Here is a 23,043-nt window from a genome sequence, read left to right as displayed (position 1 = left end):
GAGGCCTTACTATGATATGACCAAGTGTAAGATATCTAAGTTAAATGAGTTTAGATCCTACTGAAAAAAACTAAAGAAGGGATTCTAAAGAAATGAATTTTATGAATATGAATTTGAAAAGATGGCTTTGGAGACTCTAAAGGCAGGCTTGAATGGGTCTGGCATCTATTTTAGGCAGGAAAAAGTGCAAGAAAAATGGCCGAGTATCTATAGAGATTAATAGATAAAATTATATATATAGCTTCTACATGAAGTGTATTTATATATATATATATATATATGAGGATTTGAGATTATCGGTATAACTATCCCTCGGGTTTGTGGGTGAAAGTGAGAATATATATCATATTTAGAAAATATATGAGTGTATGTTTATATATACATACATATATGTCTGTATGCATCTAGCCAGCCATCTATTTATTTGTATTGATGAATGAAGAATAGCCACCTGCAAACATAATTAGACCACAGAGGCACTACATTACCAACTATTGAATAAGTTTAATAAAATTTTAAAATTAACTTCTTTTAAATTATTTTATATATGGTAAAAACTTTTGATTAAGGATAAAACCGGTTTTGAGGAGACCCAAAACCCCTAACAACAGGTTTTGAAGAGACCCAAAACCCTAAGATTTTACCAGGATCTGGAACCCACAATACTACGCTATTGAAGATAACAAACCATGAAAACTAGCAGCCCAAACACAACTAAACTGACTAACGCCATTCAAACAATGAAGATATAGCTGATACAAATCTGGTTGGCCACACCAACAAGGCTATAGCCTCAAACTATAGAACTTAAAAGCAAATGATGAGGGTTTAACACGCACCCTCAACCAGACAACAGGGATAATCGTGTCTCCCTTAACTTGAGACAAAAACTCCAAGCAACAAAAAGCTAACCCAGACCTTAATCAAAAACAGCCATAGTCTATATTGGGCCCTTAAAAACTATCAACATCCAGCCAGACAAGATTACATAAAATGAGGATTAAAAGCTTAACAAAATCATGGGGGTTTTGAAAGGCTCCCCTAACGTTCAAAGTGGGTTTTAAAATGGCTCCCAAAACCATCTTGAAAATGGGTTTTACCAGGCTCCCACAACCTAAACCATGGGTTTTTTATAAGCTCCCATAACCTTGAGCTTGAGAATGACAAGAGCAGAACACAAGAAAACCTTCCAAATTCACCACCTCAATAGGTGAAAATGAAGAGGAACCATAAAAGCCACTAGCCATTGAACTCACACAACCACAAAAGAGAGCATCATTTGTCTCCCACCTGAAGAGGCCAACAGAGAAAAAATAGTTGAAAGTCAGCTACCGATCAACAAAACACTTTTCCACCTCCATTGGAAAAGGACCCACCTCAATAGGGACTCAAGAGAAGGAAAACACCATCTGAGCCATCTGAGCACCAATCGGCCCCAAAAGAAACAAGTATAGGAGAATAGCATAATGACCAAAAATAAAGCTACTAGGTTTTTAAAAAGCTCCCAAAACCTTCACGAGAAACTAAGGATCACAATAGTCAAACACCAAACAAACAACCTTTACCCCAGAATCCACCTCTATAGGATAAAAGTAGTAAAGATCAATCGACCTAGTGAAGAAAACAAAACAAAAACCATCCTCAAAAGAAAGGGCAATAAAAGCCCTCAAGAAACTCCATATGACAACAGCCAACTAACCAAACTTTCTACCAACAAGACAACCATTCACCTCTATAGAATGAGCAAGGAAGGGGCGAAAAAGGAAGGAAAGTTGTACCCAGATCAAAACCAGATGCAAGCTCTAAAAAATAGATAGAAAAAACCAGAGAGCCAAAACAGCTACTGGACTCCCCAATAAAGGGATAAAAACAAGAAAGCACAGAGTCCACCAAGAGATCAGGAGATAAACCCATGAAGAAGCTTGAGAGGAACTACTGACAAACAACCCAAAACAACAAGACCCCATCGAATATTTGAGACCTCTGAGGTCGAGGCGGAGAACAAAAGCCCCAAACCACCCCACAAACTAGAAGCCACTAGGAGAACACTGAACAAGAGAGAAGAGCATAGCCTTACAATCCCTCCTCCCCGAGATAAGAGAAAACCAAGGCTACAATAGAACAATAAAAGAACATAGGTTACAAAGTTTAATATTGCAATGACCACATGGTCACAACTATACATTAATCTCGAACATGAGCTGATGCAAGAATCACGAACCAAGATCCACCAGCAAAGCCGATCCTCGCAAGAAGGTAAGAACCAAGATAATGGAACCACCCCACCATGCTAGGAGATAGCAGAAGACCCTCAAGCAAGCAATAAGACAAGTACAACAGTACACATGACTCCGCAAAACTCAAGTGACAACTCACAAAACACTAGTGACCCTAAAGAGAGAGTGTCATCACATGGCTTAAAATGGTTACCCTAGGTAGGTCTCCATGGGTCCCAACCCCCATCTTGGGTTATCATGGTAACCTCTCCCGAACCCCCGACTCCATCTAAGCATCATGCAGACCCTACCAACCTTTCATGAAGACAAGGTGGTAGGTTTGCCATTCCAGGCCGTCCCACACACCTTGATCCTTTACAAGAACTCAACCGTGTGTGGGATACAATATCTTAATTAATTTAATAACTACCCACCCCCTAATCAATTGTTAAGTTATCACTTATTATCTGACTTCCGAGGGGTTATCCTACCATCCACTTCGGGTGCGGCCCTCGCTCGAAAACCACTCTCTCTCCTAGGACACTAACAGGAAAGGTACCTCTCTATGAGAACTCTATGGTGAAACTGACAACCATAAATAATCCTAACATAACACAAGTGAAGGGTTCACAATCACTAACCCAGGATTGACCATTTGGAAACATGACACACAATGGCACACATCCATCGGGTTAAAACAACGACACCTGACTAAGGCAATATACATCATGTGACATAATGAAAACTCACCAGAATTGCAACGAATATTAAACTTGATTGCAATTACTATTAACACAAAATCCTAAACAAGCAATCTTTTCTTCAAACAGTCGACAACATAAAATACTTGCAATAAAGATTTCTAGAAATAAAGAAATCACATCTATTTTAACATAAGGAAATGATGAAGTCACATGTCTAATAAGATTAATTGAAACCACATTTAAAATTTAATTCTCCAATCATTTAATCATAATTTACCCAAATTGTCTAAAGCCATAATCTATATTTAATTCCAATTTTACATATATATATATATATATATATAAAATAATCTCAATATAATATATATTTAATGAATAAAATATAATATTATATGACTATATTATATTAAAATATAATATCTAATTTTAAAAATCGCATTTATATCCAAAAATTTTACCAAACCCATTTATTTTCCAAAATATATAAATATAAACTAATAACTCAAAATTATATATATATATATATATATATTATAATTATTATTAATTAACATTTATATTTTTTTAACATTTATATTTATTTATTTATTTTAACTTTCAAAAAATAATAATAATAATAAAAACAAAATGAAACAAGGCAGGGCTGAGCGGGCCCCACCGCTGCAGCAGCAGCTTGCCACCGCATGCTTGATTGGAACTCCTTGCAGGTCGAGGATGGGCAGCTTTCCATGGAGCCTGTGTGAATTCTTCAACGTCGGGATTTGACCCTCAAGGATCACACCATCAACCAGGTAAGGGTCCTATGGGACCCAAATGATGAGACCTCGATGACTTGGGAGGATGCAACGAAGATGAGAGAGCTCTATTCTTATCTGTTTTAGGCTTCCAATAGTAAGCCTAGTTCTGGGGGGGAGAATGTAGTACCCCTTCTCGATCAGACTTATTAGACTGATATTTTGGTTGCAGTTTACTTTTCAGTCGATACATTCTGCTAAACATTATTCAGACATATTGGATATTATTTCATGTTTATCTGGATATGAGATGTATGAGTTATTTTCAGTATTTCAGTACTTGTGATTGTAGCATTTATGGATTATTGCATTGTACTAACACTTTACTTTATCTATGCGATGTGTCATATATATGTTGTGTGTCTGCAATTGTATTGGATGCAAGGGGACGATTTTCCTTCACTCACTTCGGTGAGACAGGGAATGTCACGATTCTCCTTCATCGGTGTGTGTGTTGTGTACTCTATATTTATATACATGTATGTGTGATTCGATGATGCATGATATTGCAGGTACAAGTATCGGGTAGTTATGAGGTATCGTCTCCACCTGGCTTCACAGGTCTGAGTGTGCCTTATATGTCCGATGGGAGTGGAGAAGATAGTTGTTGGCCTTAATTCTTACCCTTAGTCTACTCTTGTGAGTGTCATCAATCGGTTGTCTATTCCTTTTGTTTGGCCTTCGAGTCTTCTTGTATATTCCTCGGTTTGCATGTCATAGTGGGTTCGATTATTTATTTAAGTTTAAGTCGTCATTCATTGTTGGTATAAGCAATTTATACATTATTATGCCTTTATGTCTTGAACTTAGCTTATTTGGTTAATTTATTAGATTTAAATCAATGATTGCTTTATTTTGGAAAAAGTAACTATATTTAAATCATATAGGAAAATAAAGTAAAATAAATAAAGTTAATTCTATTGCTTTTAGATTTAAAGAAAAATAAAAAAATAGAGTTAAATTATTGATTTTCAATTTTGTTGAAAAGTTAATTAAATTTCATTATAGGAGAAATGTATTTTTTTCAAAATAAGGAAATTTCCATTTACCTTGGAAGGAAGATAGAAAAAAGTCAATTTGTTTATTAAATGTTTTTCATGAGAAAAATATTTCAACCTAAAAGCTTAGGTTAACATATTTTTCCCTATTTATCCCTAAAAATATTTTTGAAAAGGAGGCTTGTTTTTGGAAGAAAATGCTTGTTTTGGAAGGAGGAAAACTCTGGAAAAATTGTTTTGGAAGGAAGAACTTGGTTTTGGTCTGTTAATTTGTTGAAGGATAGAAGCTCACAAATTCCTCCCAGGAAGCTCCACAGGTTGGATGGTTTCTACTTTATGGTTTTAAAAATATATGTTTATTTCCCTTCTTCTGGGTGATGTTAAAAAAAAAATTGATTTAATGCATGTTGTGTTATGGAATTTGGTTACTATGAAGTTCATGGCAAAATCCCAATCAATTTTGTTATTAAAATGCAATTTCAAACTCTCCCAAATCAATTTCATGAAAAGTTTTGGTTTAAAAATCCATTCTTCATTTTGAATATGCAAAGGATTTCATTTCCGTTGTTTGTAGCTTTTAATTTTTTTGATTTTGGGTAGAGTCATGCTGGCAAAATTTTGCCAAGAAATTCCCCTCATGTCTTCATTTGTTAAAAAAAAAAAAATTCTTCCTGGTAATTTCCAAAATTGGAAAAATAAAATTCTGAGTTAAATTCTTCTTGTTCTATTCTTGTTTTGGCAAAAATTTCAATTGGGGGATGGCAAACAATTTATTTCCCAGCCAATTTGAATTTGGGAATGAATTTGTTTATTTTGGGAAACTAATTCTTATCTTTGTTTTGTCTCAGAGATTTTCCCTTGCTGGTAAAAATTTCAATCCCAGTTATAAAAAATTGATTTATCAATTTTGTTCTATTGTAGCCTTGTAATTTATGGAATGTTGTAATTTAAAGTTCAATGGGATGTATGTTATTTCAATTATCCTTCACCTTATGTATAAATGAATCATTGGAAGTATAAATATTGTAACTCTTTAGTCCTATCTTTTTGGAATCAATTTTTGAGTTTGAGTTAGTTATCGTGATTGAATTTCTCTAATTTAGATGGATAATTGGATTAACATTGTGATGTAGTTTTATTTTGAAGTAATCTTCGTTGGTAACCCTTTAGGATGTCATTGTTAGACTTCTGCTTGTGTTATTTTTACGTGCAATGTTATTATGAATGTTCTTATCTTTTAAAAAAACATTGTTGCACCCTTTAGTTGCCTTGTAGTGTGGTTTTCCTTTAGGGTTTCTGGCGAGGCATTACAAAAAGTTTATTAAACTAACTTTAATAACATTGTTTAAATACATTTTATAACTTTAATATATTAATATTTTTTATATATGTTATTAAATATGTATATAGTATTGTAAACTTAATTAATGTGAAAATAATGATAACAATAAGACTCTAGTATAGTTTTAAAGTACAAATGTAAAACATACTCCAATTTTGAAATGATTTTTCTATTACCATAGGAGATGACATGTAGCTTACATCAATCTAAAAAATATACATTCCCATGTTCAAATTGGACAATATTGATGGAACTATGGTTTGTTCAAACATGTGTACACATTCATTCAACACACATAAAAGTACAGAAATAGAGTTTCCAAGGGTAATTCGATCGAGCAAGTGATGTTCGATGGAACATATTTTACAATTGGTACTTGTGAATGTAATATTTGTCTCCACATCTTCAAATATATGTAAGGCACCTATGAAAACAAAATAAATTTACATTAATATTAACATTTTAATATTTCAATTTTAGAGCTATAATTATTTATAATAAATGGTTGGAAAAAGTTCCAATCTTATTTGATAATATGGAAGGTGAGAAACGTACATTTTCATTTGTAGAGAACGATATTGATGTCGTAGAAATGTAATTGTTGTTTTGATGTCTTCACATTTATGATAGGGATCTGTGACAAGAAAGCAATTTTGGAAAAAGTTCCAATCTTATTTGATAATATGGAAGGTGAGAAATGTACATTTTCATTTGTAGAGAACGATATTGATGTCGTAGAAATGTAATTGTTGTTTTGATGTCTTCACATTTATGTTAGGGATCTATGACAAGAAAGCAATTTCACATTAAGATTGACGTTCTTACTGTTGAATTTTAAGATTATAATTTGTGGTAATAAGTGATAGAGAAAAGTGTGAATGTTATTCGATAGTATAAAGAATTGAAAATATACATTGCCATTAAGAGGAAGGAATTTTAATAGTATAGTACTATTTAAGTAATGGAAAATAGATGTATTTGAAAAACTTATGTGAATTTTTCTCGATGCATTGAAGCCTGTATTATTATCTTTTCCTACTGAAAACTTGTTTGCCTTTCTTTAATTTCTTTTATCTATCATAGCTTAATGGTGACATGATCCGTAGTCCCTATAATCTTTTCACGCGAGATATTGCCACGAATGTTAGACCTGTTCTTTATGTTGGCCCTATATCAATAGTAGCCTTTTGAAGAGTCAGTCCTTGAGATTTGCGTATCGTTAGTTTCCAAGCCAATTGCAATGGTATTGAGAAGAACCACCTCTTTCAATTGTTGGAATTGGAATGGTAGATGGATTACGATTATCGAATGGTAGTCTAGAGTAATTGTCAAATTCAACTAACACATACGCTAGTAGGTGAGGTGGTGCACTTCTAGGTTTATATACAATCTTTGTAATATTTCCTAAAGCTCCATTGCACCCATTGCACTTTTGTTGCTAGTAACATTTCCAATTCTTGTTGCAATGCTATGTGTGACAAGATTTTGTAATGATTGTAGTTTCTTCCTATTGTGGCTATGAACATTGTCATTTGTTGAAAATAAATGAGCACAATTATCAAATTCTTCGTTTCTTGTTGGATCAATTATCGTATAAGACCTTGTCATTAGTAACAACCAATCATCCAATGTTGGTTTTGCATCTCTTATGTTCATTAACAGTTCTCAAAAGTATTCTTGGTCAGTGTTTTGTCCATCCTGTCGAAAAATATGATCCAAAATAATAATAGTTTTGAATTGGTCCCATAATAATGTAGACCGTCTTCTACTGTCATATGATGGCCTATCGTTCACTGGAGGCAACTGTCCAAGTTCGCTAACCAAAATCATAGATATTCATGAATATTTTAGTTAACCATTAATTATGTTAATTTGTATCTATCGTGACTTTTACATTTCAATTTTCGTATTGTGAAATCATGCAAATAAAATGGAATAATTATAATTTTACAACTTGAGTAGAAGACATACCTAAGAAATTTTCAAATGTTAGCAATTTAAGGAAAATCTTAGCGTAGACGTGCATCTATGTTCTCTAATAACCTTTCGCCAATAAAACTCATTTAATCAATCAAGATATATCTGACATGTGTCATCTCCTCTTGGAAGGTTGTTAGTCTTGTTCCTTGAAGATCTTTGAAATCTCTTATCGGTATTCTTAATCTTGAATGAATAGTCGATGCTTCTATATTGAAGGCAGCAACTCCAATTGGTGGAAGTGCAAGTAGAGGAGATCAGTTTGGCATAGAAACATTTTGGAGTGCTTCATTTATTGCACCTATTAAATGTGATTTCCATGTTCATGTCATACTTTGAATTATCATAAATAGAGGAGACTTTGTTCCATCTGAGAGGTAGTGCAAAATGATAATATTGAGTGCCTTCAATGCTTGTTTATCGCTGAGGTTGCGACAGTTTACAATGTGTGGTATATCATCGTGGATGAGAGAACCAATCCTTTTCGTGGTGTCAATGAAATTAATAGCCTTATCAGTATATTCTTCATCTTGATAATCAATTGACCAATTTGTCTCTTTATCTATGTCTCTCCTACTGAGCATATCTATTTCTGAAGTTTGCACTAATTGTTCGCAATGAAGCCTAGATATAATATCCCCCTCATTTGTGGTAGTTTCTTCTTGTCTGGTATCTTTTCTTTTAGTATTAGAGTCTTCAATGTTTTCATCATTTTTCAGTTTCCATTCTTTGTTGCACATGCCATTGATTGTAATTGCAGTTCTCCCAATTTGTCTCTATTGCGTCATCGTTATTCCTAATGTCCTTGTTGATGTTGCAAAAAGGTTTGTATAGCACTAATTCTGAAAAACAAAAATTGATCCATTTCTTTGAGCCACATGTTGGAATGGACACGAACCTTGGAAATACTCTGACAATACTTGTTGTTTTCCTTAGAATTTGTTTGTTATCAAAAAAAAATTTACAATTGTATATCCACGATTTTGCTACATCAATCAATGGTATTTCTTCCATAGAAAACAACCTATTTCGATATGCATCAATGAATGAGACCATGTGTTCTTTATTATTATTTTTATCATCTTCTACAATGCGCTTGAAAACTTCAATTGAGACATTTAAATTCATAATGTTTTGCTAATTTCTACCAACGGTAGTTCCAAGAGTATGTGACTTGTTTCTTGTGCTCCAATGTCCCTTTCAGTTATTGTTTTAGTTAGTAGTTTCTTGTAAGCTTTTATAGCTTAATCATCCAGGTTTTCAATATTCGGCAGCCGTAATAGTAATTGTTGGTATGTTTCTAAACTTTTCTTTGATTTGGCTACATACTTTGCGATGTATTTAATTACTGCATGTTAAGAAAGAACGGGTTGCCAATCAATGTTTGCTCTCCATAGTTGTAATATGTACTGGTTGTGTGTATTTAGTCTATCATCATTGCGTTTCGATTCAAACGTGACGTGGAGGAAGGTAGGGGAATGTTTGGAGAGTGAATAATGTTGATTAATCGGTTCAAGGTGAATATGTGGAACTATATTCCCGATGTTGCCTTTGGAGGTGGATAGGAATGTCATGCAAGCCATGACAACCACAAAACAACATATTCCTTATTGTATGCAATAGTGAACGATATTTCGTTGAATGGTGTAGATTAATGCTATGTCCGAGATTTAATATGGTGAGGAATAAAAATACCCATTGATGCCTACCATTGTAGGCTTACGCCTCTTGGCATAATAATTAAATTTTTTAATGTATTATTAATTTAAAAAACTTTTTATTATTATTATTACTTTAAATTGTAATTTTTATTAACCTTGAAATTTCAATTTTAAATTTATATTTAATCTAATTTATTTTAATTTTTATTTAAAATTTAATTTTTATTTAAAATTTAATTTTTAAATATATTTTGATTAATTATTTATTAATTTAATGAGGTTGTTATTTATTTTTATTTTTATATATTTTGACATGATTATTTTTACACATTCATATTTTTATTGTACTTGATACATTTCTCAAGAGTATTGTCATCAGTCTTTCAAATATGTTGTGAGGTTTGAATGCAATAAAAAAAATCTTAAAGTTCAATCTCTTAGCGAAAAGCCCCTAAAGCCCAAATAATTGATGCCAACTATCTATCAAATGAAATTTAAACTAACACTAAAACAAAATGATACCAAAATTCATAAATAACTAAACTTCTTGAACCACATGTTATATGAATAAAATAAAGTGTGTACCATTTCATTCATGTGGATATGGGACGACAATTTTCATCTATCCCTTTTTATTCATATCTCTCTACCACTATCTCTCTATCTATCTCTATCTCTCTTTATCCCTTTCTATCTCTCCATGTCTCCCTCCATCCCTCCAACTATATCGCTCCTTCCCTCCCTATCTATCTATTCAACTATCTCCTTCCATACTATTGGCAGGAACTTGACGCATTGCATCCCTTGTTTAAAATAGCAAATATATATCATAAATCATTAGAAGAGTTTCATAGCTTAGAATATTTTAATGCAAGAGAAAACGAAATGAGTAGTTGTGCTCATCAACCACGATTTAAACTATATTCAATTATAGTTTTTTTCGTCAATATATAAGAATTAAAGTATATAGGCAATGATACACATGATATGACTACTAATAGAAAAGTGACAACACAAACCATAATGGTAATGATATAACAAAAATGATATTAAAATAATAGCAATGAAAACAATGGAGTACCAACTACTTTAGCTAATGTGCTCCAATGACTATCCCTATGAACGTTAATATAGAGCAAGAGATAAATATCCTCCTAAATATTTTACCAACTATTATAGTTTAAAATATTCAGCTATGTATATATGCAAATATGGAAGCATATACAAGGAATGCAAACTATTTGATAGAATTACTTAAAGAAATGTTATCTCTGTAGAATACAATGATGGTTGTATAGCCAAACTTGGTAGTTAATGTCAATATTCTACTCACAAATCAATACGTCCTATGTTGGGTAATCTGTTGTAGAAATTGGTATAGATGTTAGTAATGATCAACTTAGGGAGTAAGATTGAAATAAATTTAAAGAATAATGCATAGTTAAAAGTCCACACGAATATACGTTGGGAGGTAGTTAAAATGGAAATAACAAAAAAAATAGAATGTACCTATTTTTGCGTCCTTTCTTATAATTTTTTTGTTGTTGAGAGATTTGTCTATTTCATAATCTAGAATTAAATTCCTAGGTATAAAATAGTTTATTTATGAAAATTATAGTGGCACAAGGCAAGTTAAGTCATTATCAATGATAATTAACTAAATAAATGAGGATGAATAGTAAAGATATGAAGGATAGACACCATCTATGGATGGTGTATCTCTATGGTTGGATATGGTGGACAATTAAGATCATTTGCAATCATCTAAAGATATGAGAATGAAAACTTAATATATGGAGGATATATATAGACACCATCAATGGATGGTGCATCCTAATAGCTGGATAGATGGTGTCACAAAGGTAGACAACTCGAGCAACAAACCATCTAACCATGATCGAACTTTTTATATAGAAAGTTATGCATTCCTCCACCCAATCTTCTAGGGCCTATAGAAAACGAGATTCCTGTGGATGAGAAGCAAGTATTTGTTGAGAAGGCCCACCTCTATCTTGATGGTCGACCCTTGTGGGACAACTCCTTCCCAATTATTTATTGGTTAGTTAACCCTCATTTAATGACTATATAGATAGGGATAATAGACACCATGCCTTATTTCCAACCAATCGTCCATTATAAGAGAAGGACATCGTACTCTTATAGCTTGGGCTTGGTTGACTAGATAATTAGATATTGAAAAATGTGACCATTTTTTTTTGGATGAGTTTGTGGAAAGTAACCTCTATGGGTTAGTTAACCCTCATTTCATGACTATATAGATAGTGCTAGTAGACACCATGCCTCCTTTCCAACCAATAGTCCATTATAAGAGAAAGATGTCGTACCCTTATAGCTTGGGCTTGGTTGATTAGATAATTAGAGATTGGAAAAAATGACCATGTTTTTTGGATGAGTTTGTGAAAACTAATCTCTATGGGTTCCCCTAAAGAGGTGTATTTTTGTTTTGGATTATTATCAAAATTATTTTTATGAAATAAATATAATTTTAGTGTCACAAAAGTTATATAAATTAGATGTTGTTGTCCCTTATATGTATACTTTATGTCAATGACCCATCACTAACAACATTTTTATTTTTATCCTAGAATCAAAATCTCTTGTTAAATTATTTATATTTTTTATGTATACATTTTCACTAAACCTTTGACAATGAGCTTTTTTTTTTCCAGGGTGATCATTTTTCTATGATCTGGTGAAAGGTGGAAATGCAATTTACGTGAAGATGGAAGCTTGAAGCCTAATTTTGGAAACAGATCAAACAAATTTATATTTTAGGTCTTATCTAAGGTTGGGTCCCATGGGAGGGGCTTGGGCTCTAGTTTTGTGGAAGAGGTAGTCCCATGAAGAATTTTGTTTTAGGCATGCAAATTTGAGCAGGTGCAAAAGGGGCGGGGCTAGAAATTGCCCCACCAACTTAGGATGTTATCGACCACTTGTCAAAAATCTAAATTTAATTTCTATAAAAAAATAGTTTTGGAGGGAAATAAATAAAAAAATGAATTATTTTATTTGTTTTTATTATGCACATCCTATAAAAGATATTTATGAGACAACCAGCCTCTTAAATTTAGGAGCTTAAATTTTTAAGCTAAGGTTGGGGTCCCATGGAGGGGGGCTTCCTAAAAAATAGAGTGGGTGTTACAGAGATTTTTTAAGAATTTTTTAAAGCGGGTGGTCCCATGAAATTTGTAGTGCACTTCTCCTTAAAAATTTAAGCTCCTAAATTGAAGGAAGCTGGTGGTCCCATGAGTGTAATTCAGCTTAAAAATTTAAACATAAATTCTGATTTCCTTCTAAATTTTTTGTTGGTAGGATTTATTAAATATTTTTTGGTGGGAAACAAATTATAATTGACAAATGGCATAAATTATCCCTAAGCTATAGGGGCTAATTCTAGCCCCACCCCATTTTCACCCACTCAAAAATGAAAATCTAAAAAGTAGGAGCTTCTATTTTTTAGGGGAAGATTCCAAATGATCTTGGAGCTCAATTTTTTTTTTTCCATGAGACTGCTTTTCTCATAAAAATAGAGCCCAAGCCCCTCCCATGAGATCCCACCCTAACCGACTTAAAAAATTTCCTAAAAATTCTCAACACCACCACTCTTTTTTTTTGGAAGCCCCCTCCATAGGCGTAATGAAATCTTCTGTAGGTTACCGCCACCTTTGTAGGTATGTAGTGAAGCTCTCATAGATAGTCTGTGAAAGTTATTCATAGATAGTCTGTGAAAGGATTTCGCTGAAATCATTTAGACCTTCGTGGATACATAAAGCTTTACTTCACAGATGTAAGTGTACAAAATTGTTCGAAAAGAGTTATGGCTCATCAACGCTTTTACCTTCAACCATAGCGTGATTAATTTCCCACACTCCGTTCATGGAATGGATATGAATATTTCGGATGCAGAATCCGCCATGGAACGGGCGGATTGCATGCTAAAATTCAAAGCTTTGCATGCTACAGAAATCGAATCCACCATGTAACGGGCTGATTGCGTTTGCCAGAGAATCCTCATTTCTAGCCGCGGATACCTTACCATAATGGCTCTCCTCTGCAACGGCTAAGTATAAAGTGCTGACAGGGGACGCCAATACAAGAACCATTTCACTGCACACAATCAATCTGTGTTTTTGACTACTTGAAACCAAACCCTGTAATAAAAAAATCAATTTGAAGAAGATAAAACGCTATCCCTTATGGATTCTTTGGCAAATGCGTCCCCTGCGTCAAACAAGTCCAAGGCAAATCCTCATTTCATGGCCCCAACATTTTCTACATCTTGCAAGACTGTCTCTTCCAAAAAGAGGGACCTAAATGTTTGCCCATGTCCCCCAAAATCTGCATCAGTAAAGTCCCCTGCGTCCAGAGGGATGAAGAAATTCATGTCCTCGACATTTTCCTCATTTTGCAAGGCTGCCTCTTCCAAAAATGGCCGCCGAATTCTTCCTAAATCTGCATCTACAAAAACCCCTGCGCCCAATGGCATGAAGAATTTCTTGTCGCCAACGTTTTCTGCAGCTTCCAAAGCTGTGGTCCGAGTTGAAAGAAGTTCTGAGCCAAAAAACTCTAAAGCTCCTACAGAAAGCGGGGTTATTAGGACTAAGGAGATTGAATCTCTGGGTGGAGAAGAGAGTACCATTGTTGTTCCTCCCTATGATTCCATAAAGAATTATCTTTATGTTTCCCCAATGCCTGATTTCACTGTATCTCTGGGTGGAAGAAGAGATGCCATTGGCATATCTTCAGATGGCATATCTTCTGAAGAAAAGTGTACAACTGTTCTTCCTCCTTATGACCCCATCAAAAATTATCTTTCCCCGAGGAGGAGCTTGGAGGACATAGAAGTTAATGAGGAGTTTAGGAAGCCCGAGATCTTCAAATTTGAACTTTCCCCTGATCCTAGAGAAGAGTGTACCAGTGTTTTTCCTCCCTATGATCCTATGAGGAAAGATACCTATATTTCCCCGAGGCCTATGTTCCTTAGGTATCGCCCCAACAGGAGCCTAGACCTTGAAGTGATAGAAGATGACGAGGGATTTGAGAAACATGAATCCTTCAAACTTGAAACTCCTCCTGAGAGTGGGGTTACTGAGGCTAAGGGTCAACGAATGGATGCCATTGGCATATCCTCAGAGGATAAAGCGTTACATGCAGCAAACAAGCCCAAGGCAAATGCCAACAATGGCCTCAAAAAGAGTAGCAATGTTAATGTTATTCCTAAGGCAATTCCTTCCAGAAAGGACACAGGTAAATGCTATGCGAAACTATGACCTTTGAGTTTTGTTATATGAAATTTAAACAGGAATAATTGTTTGTAAATATCTGTTTTTACTGTGCAGATTTGAACACCCCTGCATCAGCGAAGTCCGTTGATGTTGCATCCAAAGGGAAGAAGCATTTCATGTCACCAACGTTTTCTGCAGCTTCCAAAGCTGCCTCTTCCAAGAAAAGGATCCCAGTCAAAAAGTGCCTTCATTTTTAATTGTAATATTCAATGAGAATTTTTTATGTTGGAGTTTGATGCTGTCTAAGGAGATAGGGTGAATTATTTTGTTCCATGAAAGGAAAGTATGCTGGGATGACAAATTTATAGAAAGTTAAGCTGGATAAAGATCAGCTACATGCAAATAGTGGTTGACAAGGACAACTATGTGAAAAATGTCAACTAAAACTGATTTAATCTGTTGTATACTTCACCTTAAAGAATTAGTCGAACCAAAGAAACAAATCCAAAGACTAATCTCTTTTATCTTCAACATTCCAACCATCTTTCAGAATATTACTAAATAAAATGTCCACTAGCTGATGAATTGTTCCATGCAACCATCTTTCAGGATTTAATCAGTAGCAATAAGAGAGAATTTTTCCCTGCACATTAAATTAAATTGTGCCTATGTCACAGTTTAAATGAAATTTTGCCTCCCTGGAAAATATGATATTGTACACAATCTCTGCAGTATATAACTTCCTGGTGGCTGGAAAACAACAGCATTAAAGGATGCAATTCAGCCTTCTGTGATCAGGATTAAATTGGGAAAATATTGAAATCTAATTTTCAAAATTTTCTATGTTTTAGTAAATTGCAATTTTGAGGGTCTTCGGTGCATTTTTGGACAAATGTTGGGCGTTTCCGAAATTTGGTTCTAGATTATTTGAATACCTTTCCAACGCATCAAACGGTTTGTAATTCGGAGCTAGGATGAGAAAGTTATGCCTTCTCAAAATGATGTTAAGAAGTTGGTCGAGGAAGCTTTAAATAAGCAACGAGAGGAGATGATGAGTCAATTTTCAAACCTCCTACAGAAGCAAAAACCCTCTGAATCTGAAACACCATTTCGTGGAAATACCCCTTTCAAAGTGCAGGTCAATTTCGACATCCCAAATTTTGAAGGAAAGGTCGATGCTGAAGCTGTTGATAACTGGTTATCAAAGTTGGATAGGTACTTTTCTGTAAATAATTTCTCAGATGCTGAAAAGATAACATTTGCTCTCCTCAAAGCTGAAACCCATGTGAAATTAGCATGGGAAACCAAAGTAGCAAACAAAGAACAAGAATCAGTTGCTGAAGATGATTTTATACTATCTCTTGATAAGAAGCCCACATGGGGAGAATTTGTGGAATATATAAAAGAAGCTTACCTCCCGGAGGATATATATGAACAAAAATACATAGAATGGCAGCTTCTTCGCCAAAGGAGGGATCAGTCTGTGCAAGATTACACCAATACATTCCATTCACTTTCAGCAAAACTCGGTATTAATCATTCAGAGAAGCATAGAATTTTAAAATATCGGAGTGGACTTCACAGGTATATTCAAACAGAGATGGATTTTTTAAATATTGAGACATTGGCAACTGCCTATAAATATGCTACAAAAATTGAAGAAAAATCCAAGCAAAGATGGAAGAGGGACTACTTTGCAAACAACAAGCCAAGGGCTGAAGGTGGCAATAAATTTGCAGGGAAACAGGTGACCAAGGAATCTCATTCAAATTCACCCAAGAACACATGGTGGTCTACTAAAAAGACAGACACAGGCATGTGGTGTGAGCTGCATAGGTCCCCAACCCATAATACAAAGGATTGTCGAAGTATTAAAAATTTGATGACAGAAATACGAGGGGAGGAAGCTGAACCTGAATCGCCACCAATAGATAATTCTAAGAAAGAGGAGAATGATTCCATCATAGAAGCAAACCCATATGCCGTAGTTGGAACTGCTAAAGTATTTCCCCGTGAAGATGAAGAGAGACTTTTTCATTCACAGATGTGGGTTGATGGAAAGCCTCTACATTTTATTGTTGACAGTGGGAGTCAAAAGAATTTGATCTCTAGGGAGACAGTCAAAAGATTAAATTTGAAAGTGACAAGACACCCACAACCATACTCTATGGGATGGGTGAATGAGGGACAAGATATTCAAATCAATCAACAATGTCGTTTGCCATATTCAATCAAGCCTTTCAAGGATGAAGTGATATGTGATGTAGCACCATTGGATGTATGCGATGTCTTGCTGGGGCAGCCATACATGTATCAGAGGCATGGGGTGTATGAGTCAAGGCCACGTAGTGTTACAATCAAGCTTGGTGAGAAGAGGTACCGAATACCAGAGGTATGTCCAACAAAAACTGCATCTTTAATTAGTGCTAAACAATGTAAACGCTTGATTGCTCAAACTGGAGCTTTTATTGTACTCATGATTCGCCCTGAACAAACAAAGTCAGTTGTTCTTAATACACATGCTAAGGTAACAGAGAATCAACAAAATCAAATAGATAAAATTTTGAAAGAATATCACAATGTGTTTACACCACCAGTGGGAGTACCAACACACTGTCAAGTCAAGCACTCTATTGATTTAATTCCAGGCACACCGCTACCACATGAGCCAATATATAGGAGGTCAGTTTTGGAAAATAATGAGATTAAGAGACAAATTCAGGAGTTGATTCAGAAAGGACACATTCGTCCAAGTGCTTCACCTTGTGGAAGTCCAATTGTCCTTGCTAAAAAGAAAGATGGGACATGGAGGCTTTGTATTGATTATAGAGCATTAAACAAAATCTCTGTTAAAAATAGATATCCAATCCCTCAAATTGATGATTTGTTGGACCAACTTAGGGGGGCTAAATTCTTTACAAAAGTTGACTTGAAGTCTGGATACCACCAAGTACCAATTGATCCAGCAGATGTGTGGAAGACTGCATTTAAATCTAAGGAAGGTTTGTTTGAATGGTTGGTCATGCCTTTTGGCCTAACAAATGCCCCAGCCACATTTATGAGATTGATGAATGATGTGCTTAGACCATTCATTGATTCCTTTGTAGTTGTTTATTTGGATGACATACTCATCTTTAGCAGAACTTGGTCTGAGCATTTGCAGCATGTTGAACAAGTTCTTTCAACTCTGCAAAAACACAAACTTTATGCCAACATTGAGAAGTGTTCTTTTGGTATGCAGAGTATTCAATACTTAGGGTATATCATTGACATTGAGGGTGTTCATGTTGATCCAGCAAAGATTCAAATAATTCAAGATTGGCCATCTCCTAAAAATTTCACAGAGCTTCGCAGCTTCTTGGGCTTAGCCAACTTCTATCGTAGATTTGTGTTTGGTTTCTCACACATATCATGGCCTCTTAATCAATCACTCAGGGGTGGAGCACAAGCAAAATTTCAATGGACAGAGGCAAAACAACAAGCATTTGAGGAGTTAAAGAAAAGACTATGTTCAGCACCAGTATTGGTCCTTCCAGATCTACACCAAGCATTTGAGATAGAAACAGATGCATCAGATTATGCTCTTGGTGCGGTACTCACACAAAATGGGCATCCTGTTGCCTATCACAGTGAAACTTTTTCTGATACAGTACGTAAGTATCCCACCTATGATAAGGAGTTGTATGCCATTGTTCAGGCTTGCAAACAATGGAAACACTATATACTGGGAAAAGAAACTGTTATACATACAGACCATAAACCACTCCAATTCTTGCAAACACAAGGAAAGCTACAGAATGATAGACATCAACGGTGGTCAGTCTATTTACAACAATTTCACCTCAACATTCGTCATAAAAAAGGAAGCAGTAACAAGGTGGCAGATTGTTTGAGTAGGCCTCCAATTGCAGGTTTGACAATAGTGTTGGATTCATGCGGTCATCAATCATCCACTTGGGAACAACTATATAGTACTGACCCTGATTTTGCTAACATCTATAGTAATTTGGTAGAAGGAAAATCTGTCTCTGATTTTCACTTGCAGGATGGGTTTCTTTGCCATAATGGTCACATATGTGTACCCACCGAAGAACGGAAGAAAATGATATGGGAAGCTCACTACAGTCGTGTTGCAGGACATTTTGGTATTGGTAAGACTACTGCTATCCTTCAAAAGTATTTCTATTGGCCAAAAATGAAGCAAGATGTCATTTCACATATACAAGCTTGTGCAGCCTGTGCAATTGCAAAACCAACAAACCGTAAGTTGGGTCTATACTTACCATTACCTATTCCTGACAAGCCATGGCAATCTATTTCAATGGATTTTATGTCTGGGCTTCCAACTACCAGGCGGGGGCATGATTGTGTATATGTTGTGGTAGATAGGTTTTCTAAAATGGCTATCATGGTGGCATGTAAAAAGATGATTTCTGCAGAAGATACTGCCAAGCTATTTTTTGAACATGTGTGGGTTCATTTTGGTTTGCCAAAAACCATTATTTCTGATAGGGATAGCAGGTTCATCAGCAAATTTTGGTCTGCACTATGGGCTAAAATGGACACGAAACTGACAAAGTCCACAGCATTCCATCCTCAAACAGATGGGCAGACAGAAGTGGTGAATCGAATGATTATTCATATTTTACGGATGTATCATTCAAAACATCCTCGCACGTGGGATGAAAGCTTACCCTATGTGCAACACAGCTACAACCGTGCACTCCATAGTACTACAGGGCACAGTCCATTTGAGGTTTCTCTTGGGTACCAGCCATTGGCACCTATGGATGTAGCAATACCATCTCTACAGTCTAGCAGTCCATTGAATGGTGACAAGGAGGTAGATAAAGCAGAAAAATTCATTGATAACATTAGACACCTACAACAACAAGTTCATGAGATATTGGAGCAGAGTAATCAGAAATATAAGGAAAGACATGATAAACATAGAACTCCCCATCAGTTTCAGGTTGGTGACAAGGTATGGTTACATTTTCAGAAAGAGCGTCTGCATGGACCAAATAGGAAGCTCCGACCTCTTCGTTATGGACCATACACTATTGTGAAACAAGTTGGTGAGAATGCTTTTGAACTTAATTTGCCATCCTTTTTGGGACTGCATCCAGTTTTCAATGTGGAGTTGTTGAGACCCTATTTTCCTCCTTTATTGGATATCTCCCAAGCTACTGAATACATTCAAGCTGCAGAGTTAAACCCCTCTACTACTGCTCCAGTCCAGTGTGACCATGTTACTGAAGCCATTTTAAAGACTTTGAGAAATCAGAAAATCCCTTTGTATTGGGTGGTTCGAGCTGGTCAGCATTCTCATCAAGGCAAGTGGCTTACTAAGGAACAAATTGAAGAACAATTTCCTCATCTGTTGCAGCAGATTAGTGCAATGGGGCCCATTGCCTCTTAAGGGGGGAGGAATGATCAGGATTAAATTGGGAAAATATTGAAATCTAATTTTCAAAATTTTCTATGTTTTAGTAAATTGCAATTTTGAGGGTCTTCGGTGCATTTTTGGACAAATGTTGGGCGCGGAAACATTTGAATACCTTTCCAACACATCAAACGGTTTGTAATTCGGAGCTAGGATGAGAAAGTTATGCCTTCTCAAAGTGGACTAAATTTTATATTTAGTTTTTTGATAATTTTGATAGTTTTAGTAGTTTAATTGTAATAAACATTATGGTGACTCTTCGTTTCAATTCCAAGGGATTTGTGTGACCCTTGGGATACATTCGACTTGTATAAACTCCAATTTTGAATAGAATGGAGACAGTTTTTGGCTTGCAATCTTCTTGTTGTCAATTTTTGTGTTGAAATCTACAATACCGCAGGTATCACACCAGGTATTGTAATCTGGTTTTCATAAATCAGATCATTCTGTCACTACTAATCTCTGTAAAATCACCCTTCTGTGACTACCAATCACTAATTCCAGCAGTTAGATATTCTATTGCATGCAAAATGGATATTAAGGCAACATAATCAAATTGAAGAGAGTCAAAATCTCAATACATTTCCACATCTGACCAAAATGACGTTTCAATGCTATGTTACATGACACTGAGTCTATGCATAACTTAGGAAATCTTCATAGTAGGTTGACCTTAAATCCAACTCAAACCATATTGATAATGCAAAAGTATCCTCTTTCTCAAGTGATCTGCAGAGTGGCATGGATAATCAACTCCATTGCAATCAAGACAACTTGGCATGGATAATTTTTTACATTGCAATCAAGACAACTCTTCACTACTGCAAATATAGAGAAGGTAGAGACAAATTGGGGGCATTCAAAAGTGGGAGCATACAAACTACTTTAAAAAATTTAACATGCATAGATATCTCTGTGAGCATTGATCGGCATACAAAATTCAGCAACATATCAAATCTTATATTCTTCACTAGACCTCGAGCTAAGTATCTTGTCCTCTTTGTATTTAGTTTCCTAAATTAATGTATAATTGTAAATTATTACTCCCATAGTTTATTAATTTGGATTGATATATGGCTAGATTAAGCACAAGTAAGTATATTTTCCTTCGCTTGGAAGGTAGAGAATGATGTAGTAAGGAAACTCGAGAATATTGTAGTCTTCATCATTGACAAAGACTATATTCACTTGGAAGTAATTGAATTATATAGCTTCATAGTTCCACCATTATCATATGAGGCTTCCAAAGAGAGGCGAGAATCAATAGCCCAACACTTTCATATCCATGAGTTCGCATTGCTAAAAGGTTTGGGACATGGTGAGAATTTATAGATAAGAAAGTAAAATGGGCTATTGAGAATAACATCAAAAAGGATACACGTGTTAAAAGAAGCCGAAATAAAATAAGATTCTTTACCTCTAGTCATCAAAGAGGTTAGTAGCCAAAATTACTAAATACATAATTAAACCACTAAATGAACCCACAAAGAAGAGACCCAAGAGACTAAAAATTTCCGGTGCAAATAATCAATCATAAAAAGAAACAAAAGAAAAAAAGAGAGGAATTGATTGAGGTAGAAACAATCCTGAAGAAATCCCAACATGAGCTAAAACTTTGATGGAAGAAACCACAAAAGAAAGCAATACAAAAGAAACAAAAGGCACAAAGGAAATTGGCATAGATTATTTTTTTGAGAACATTATATGTAACAGGAAAGCCATTATAAAAGATTATATGTATCATATAACCATCGAAAATGACAAAGAAATAATTATTCAAGTAATGTTTGAGTTTATCATAACTAGCCCATACACTATGAAACAATTATTGAAGGATTTCTATAGAAGCTAAACAAAATTCTACAAAAGGAAATTGCCACAAAAAGCAAAATATTTCAATATAGAGCTATCAATTGAAATAAGAGTAAGGGAAGAAGTAGCTAAACATGTGGAACACTCATCGGCAATAAAGATAAAGGTATAAATCTTACAAGATGAAGAAAGAAGAACAAAATAAAGAAAATAAAACATACTAAATAATTGGAGGGAATAGAAATACAAGTAAAAAGTAGAGTTAGAAATTCTTCTAAATTTAGAAGGTACAAATATAAAAATTGAAGATAGTGTCGAGAACAATAATAGGAAAAAAGGAGAGAAGAGAATGAAGAGGAAAATAGAAATAGGGGAGGAGTCAAAGTAGATGATTATCACTCCTAAACAACAAGAAACCAATCCAACTAGCAAGATTTGTGAGATTTAGGTGTCATTAACATTGTAAATCCATGTAATTAATTATTCCTAATATTGTTTATCATTCAGAAGGGATGGAAGGTTTTGCCAATGATGGTAATTAATTATTTAATGGTATGGTAAATATGTTTTTTAAATTGTCTACAATAGAAAGTTACTAAGTTACTTTTACTCATCAGGCATCATGTGGTAAATGTGAATAGTCTAAGTTGGTCAATCTTTATGTTCACCTTGATAATTAGCTCAATTGGATTATGGGGACTTATGTAATATACTATAAGAGGACTTATGATAGGTATGCCAACTGCCATAAGATTGTATGACAATGTCTAAGAAAGAATATTGCTATCTTTGTCCCTAAGTATCCATGTGTGCCTAATGAGCTATGACAATTGTAAGTTGATTCTAA

Source organism: Cryptomeria japonica, chromosome 2 (genome assembly GCF_030272615.1).
Source record: "Cryptomeria japonica chromosome 2, Sugi_1.0, whole genome shotgun sequence".
Lineage (NCBI taxonomy): Eukaryota > Viridiplantae > Streptophyta > Pinopsida > Cupressales > Cupressaceae > Cryptomeria > Cryptomeria japonica.
The sequence above is the reverse complement of the archived record's forward strand: the minus strand, read 5'-3'. Positions refer to the sequence as shown.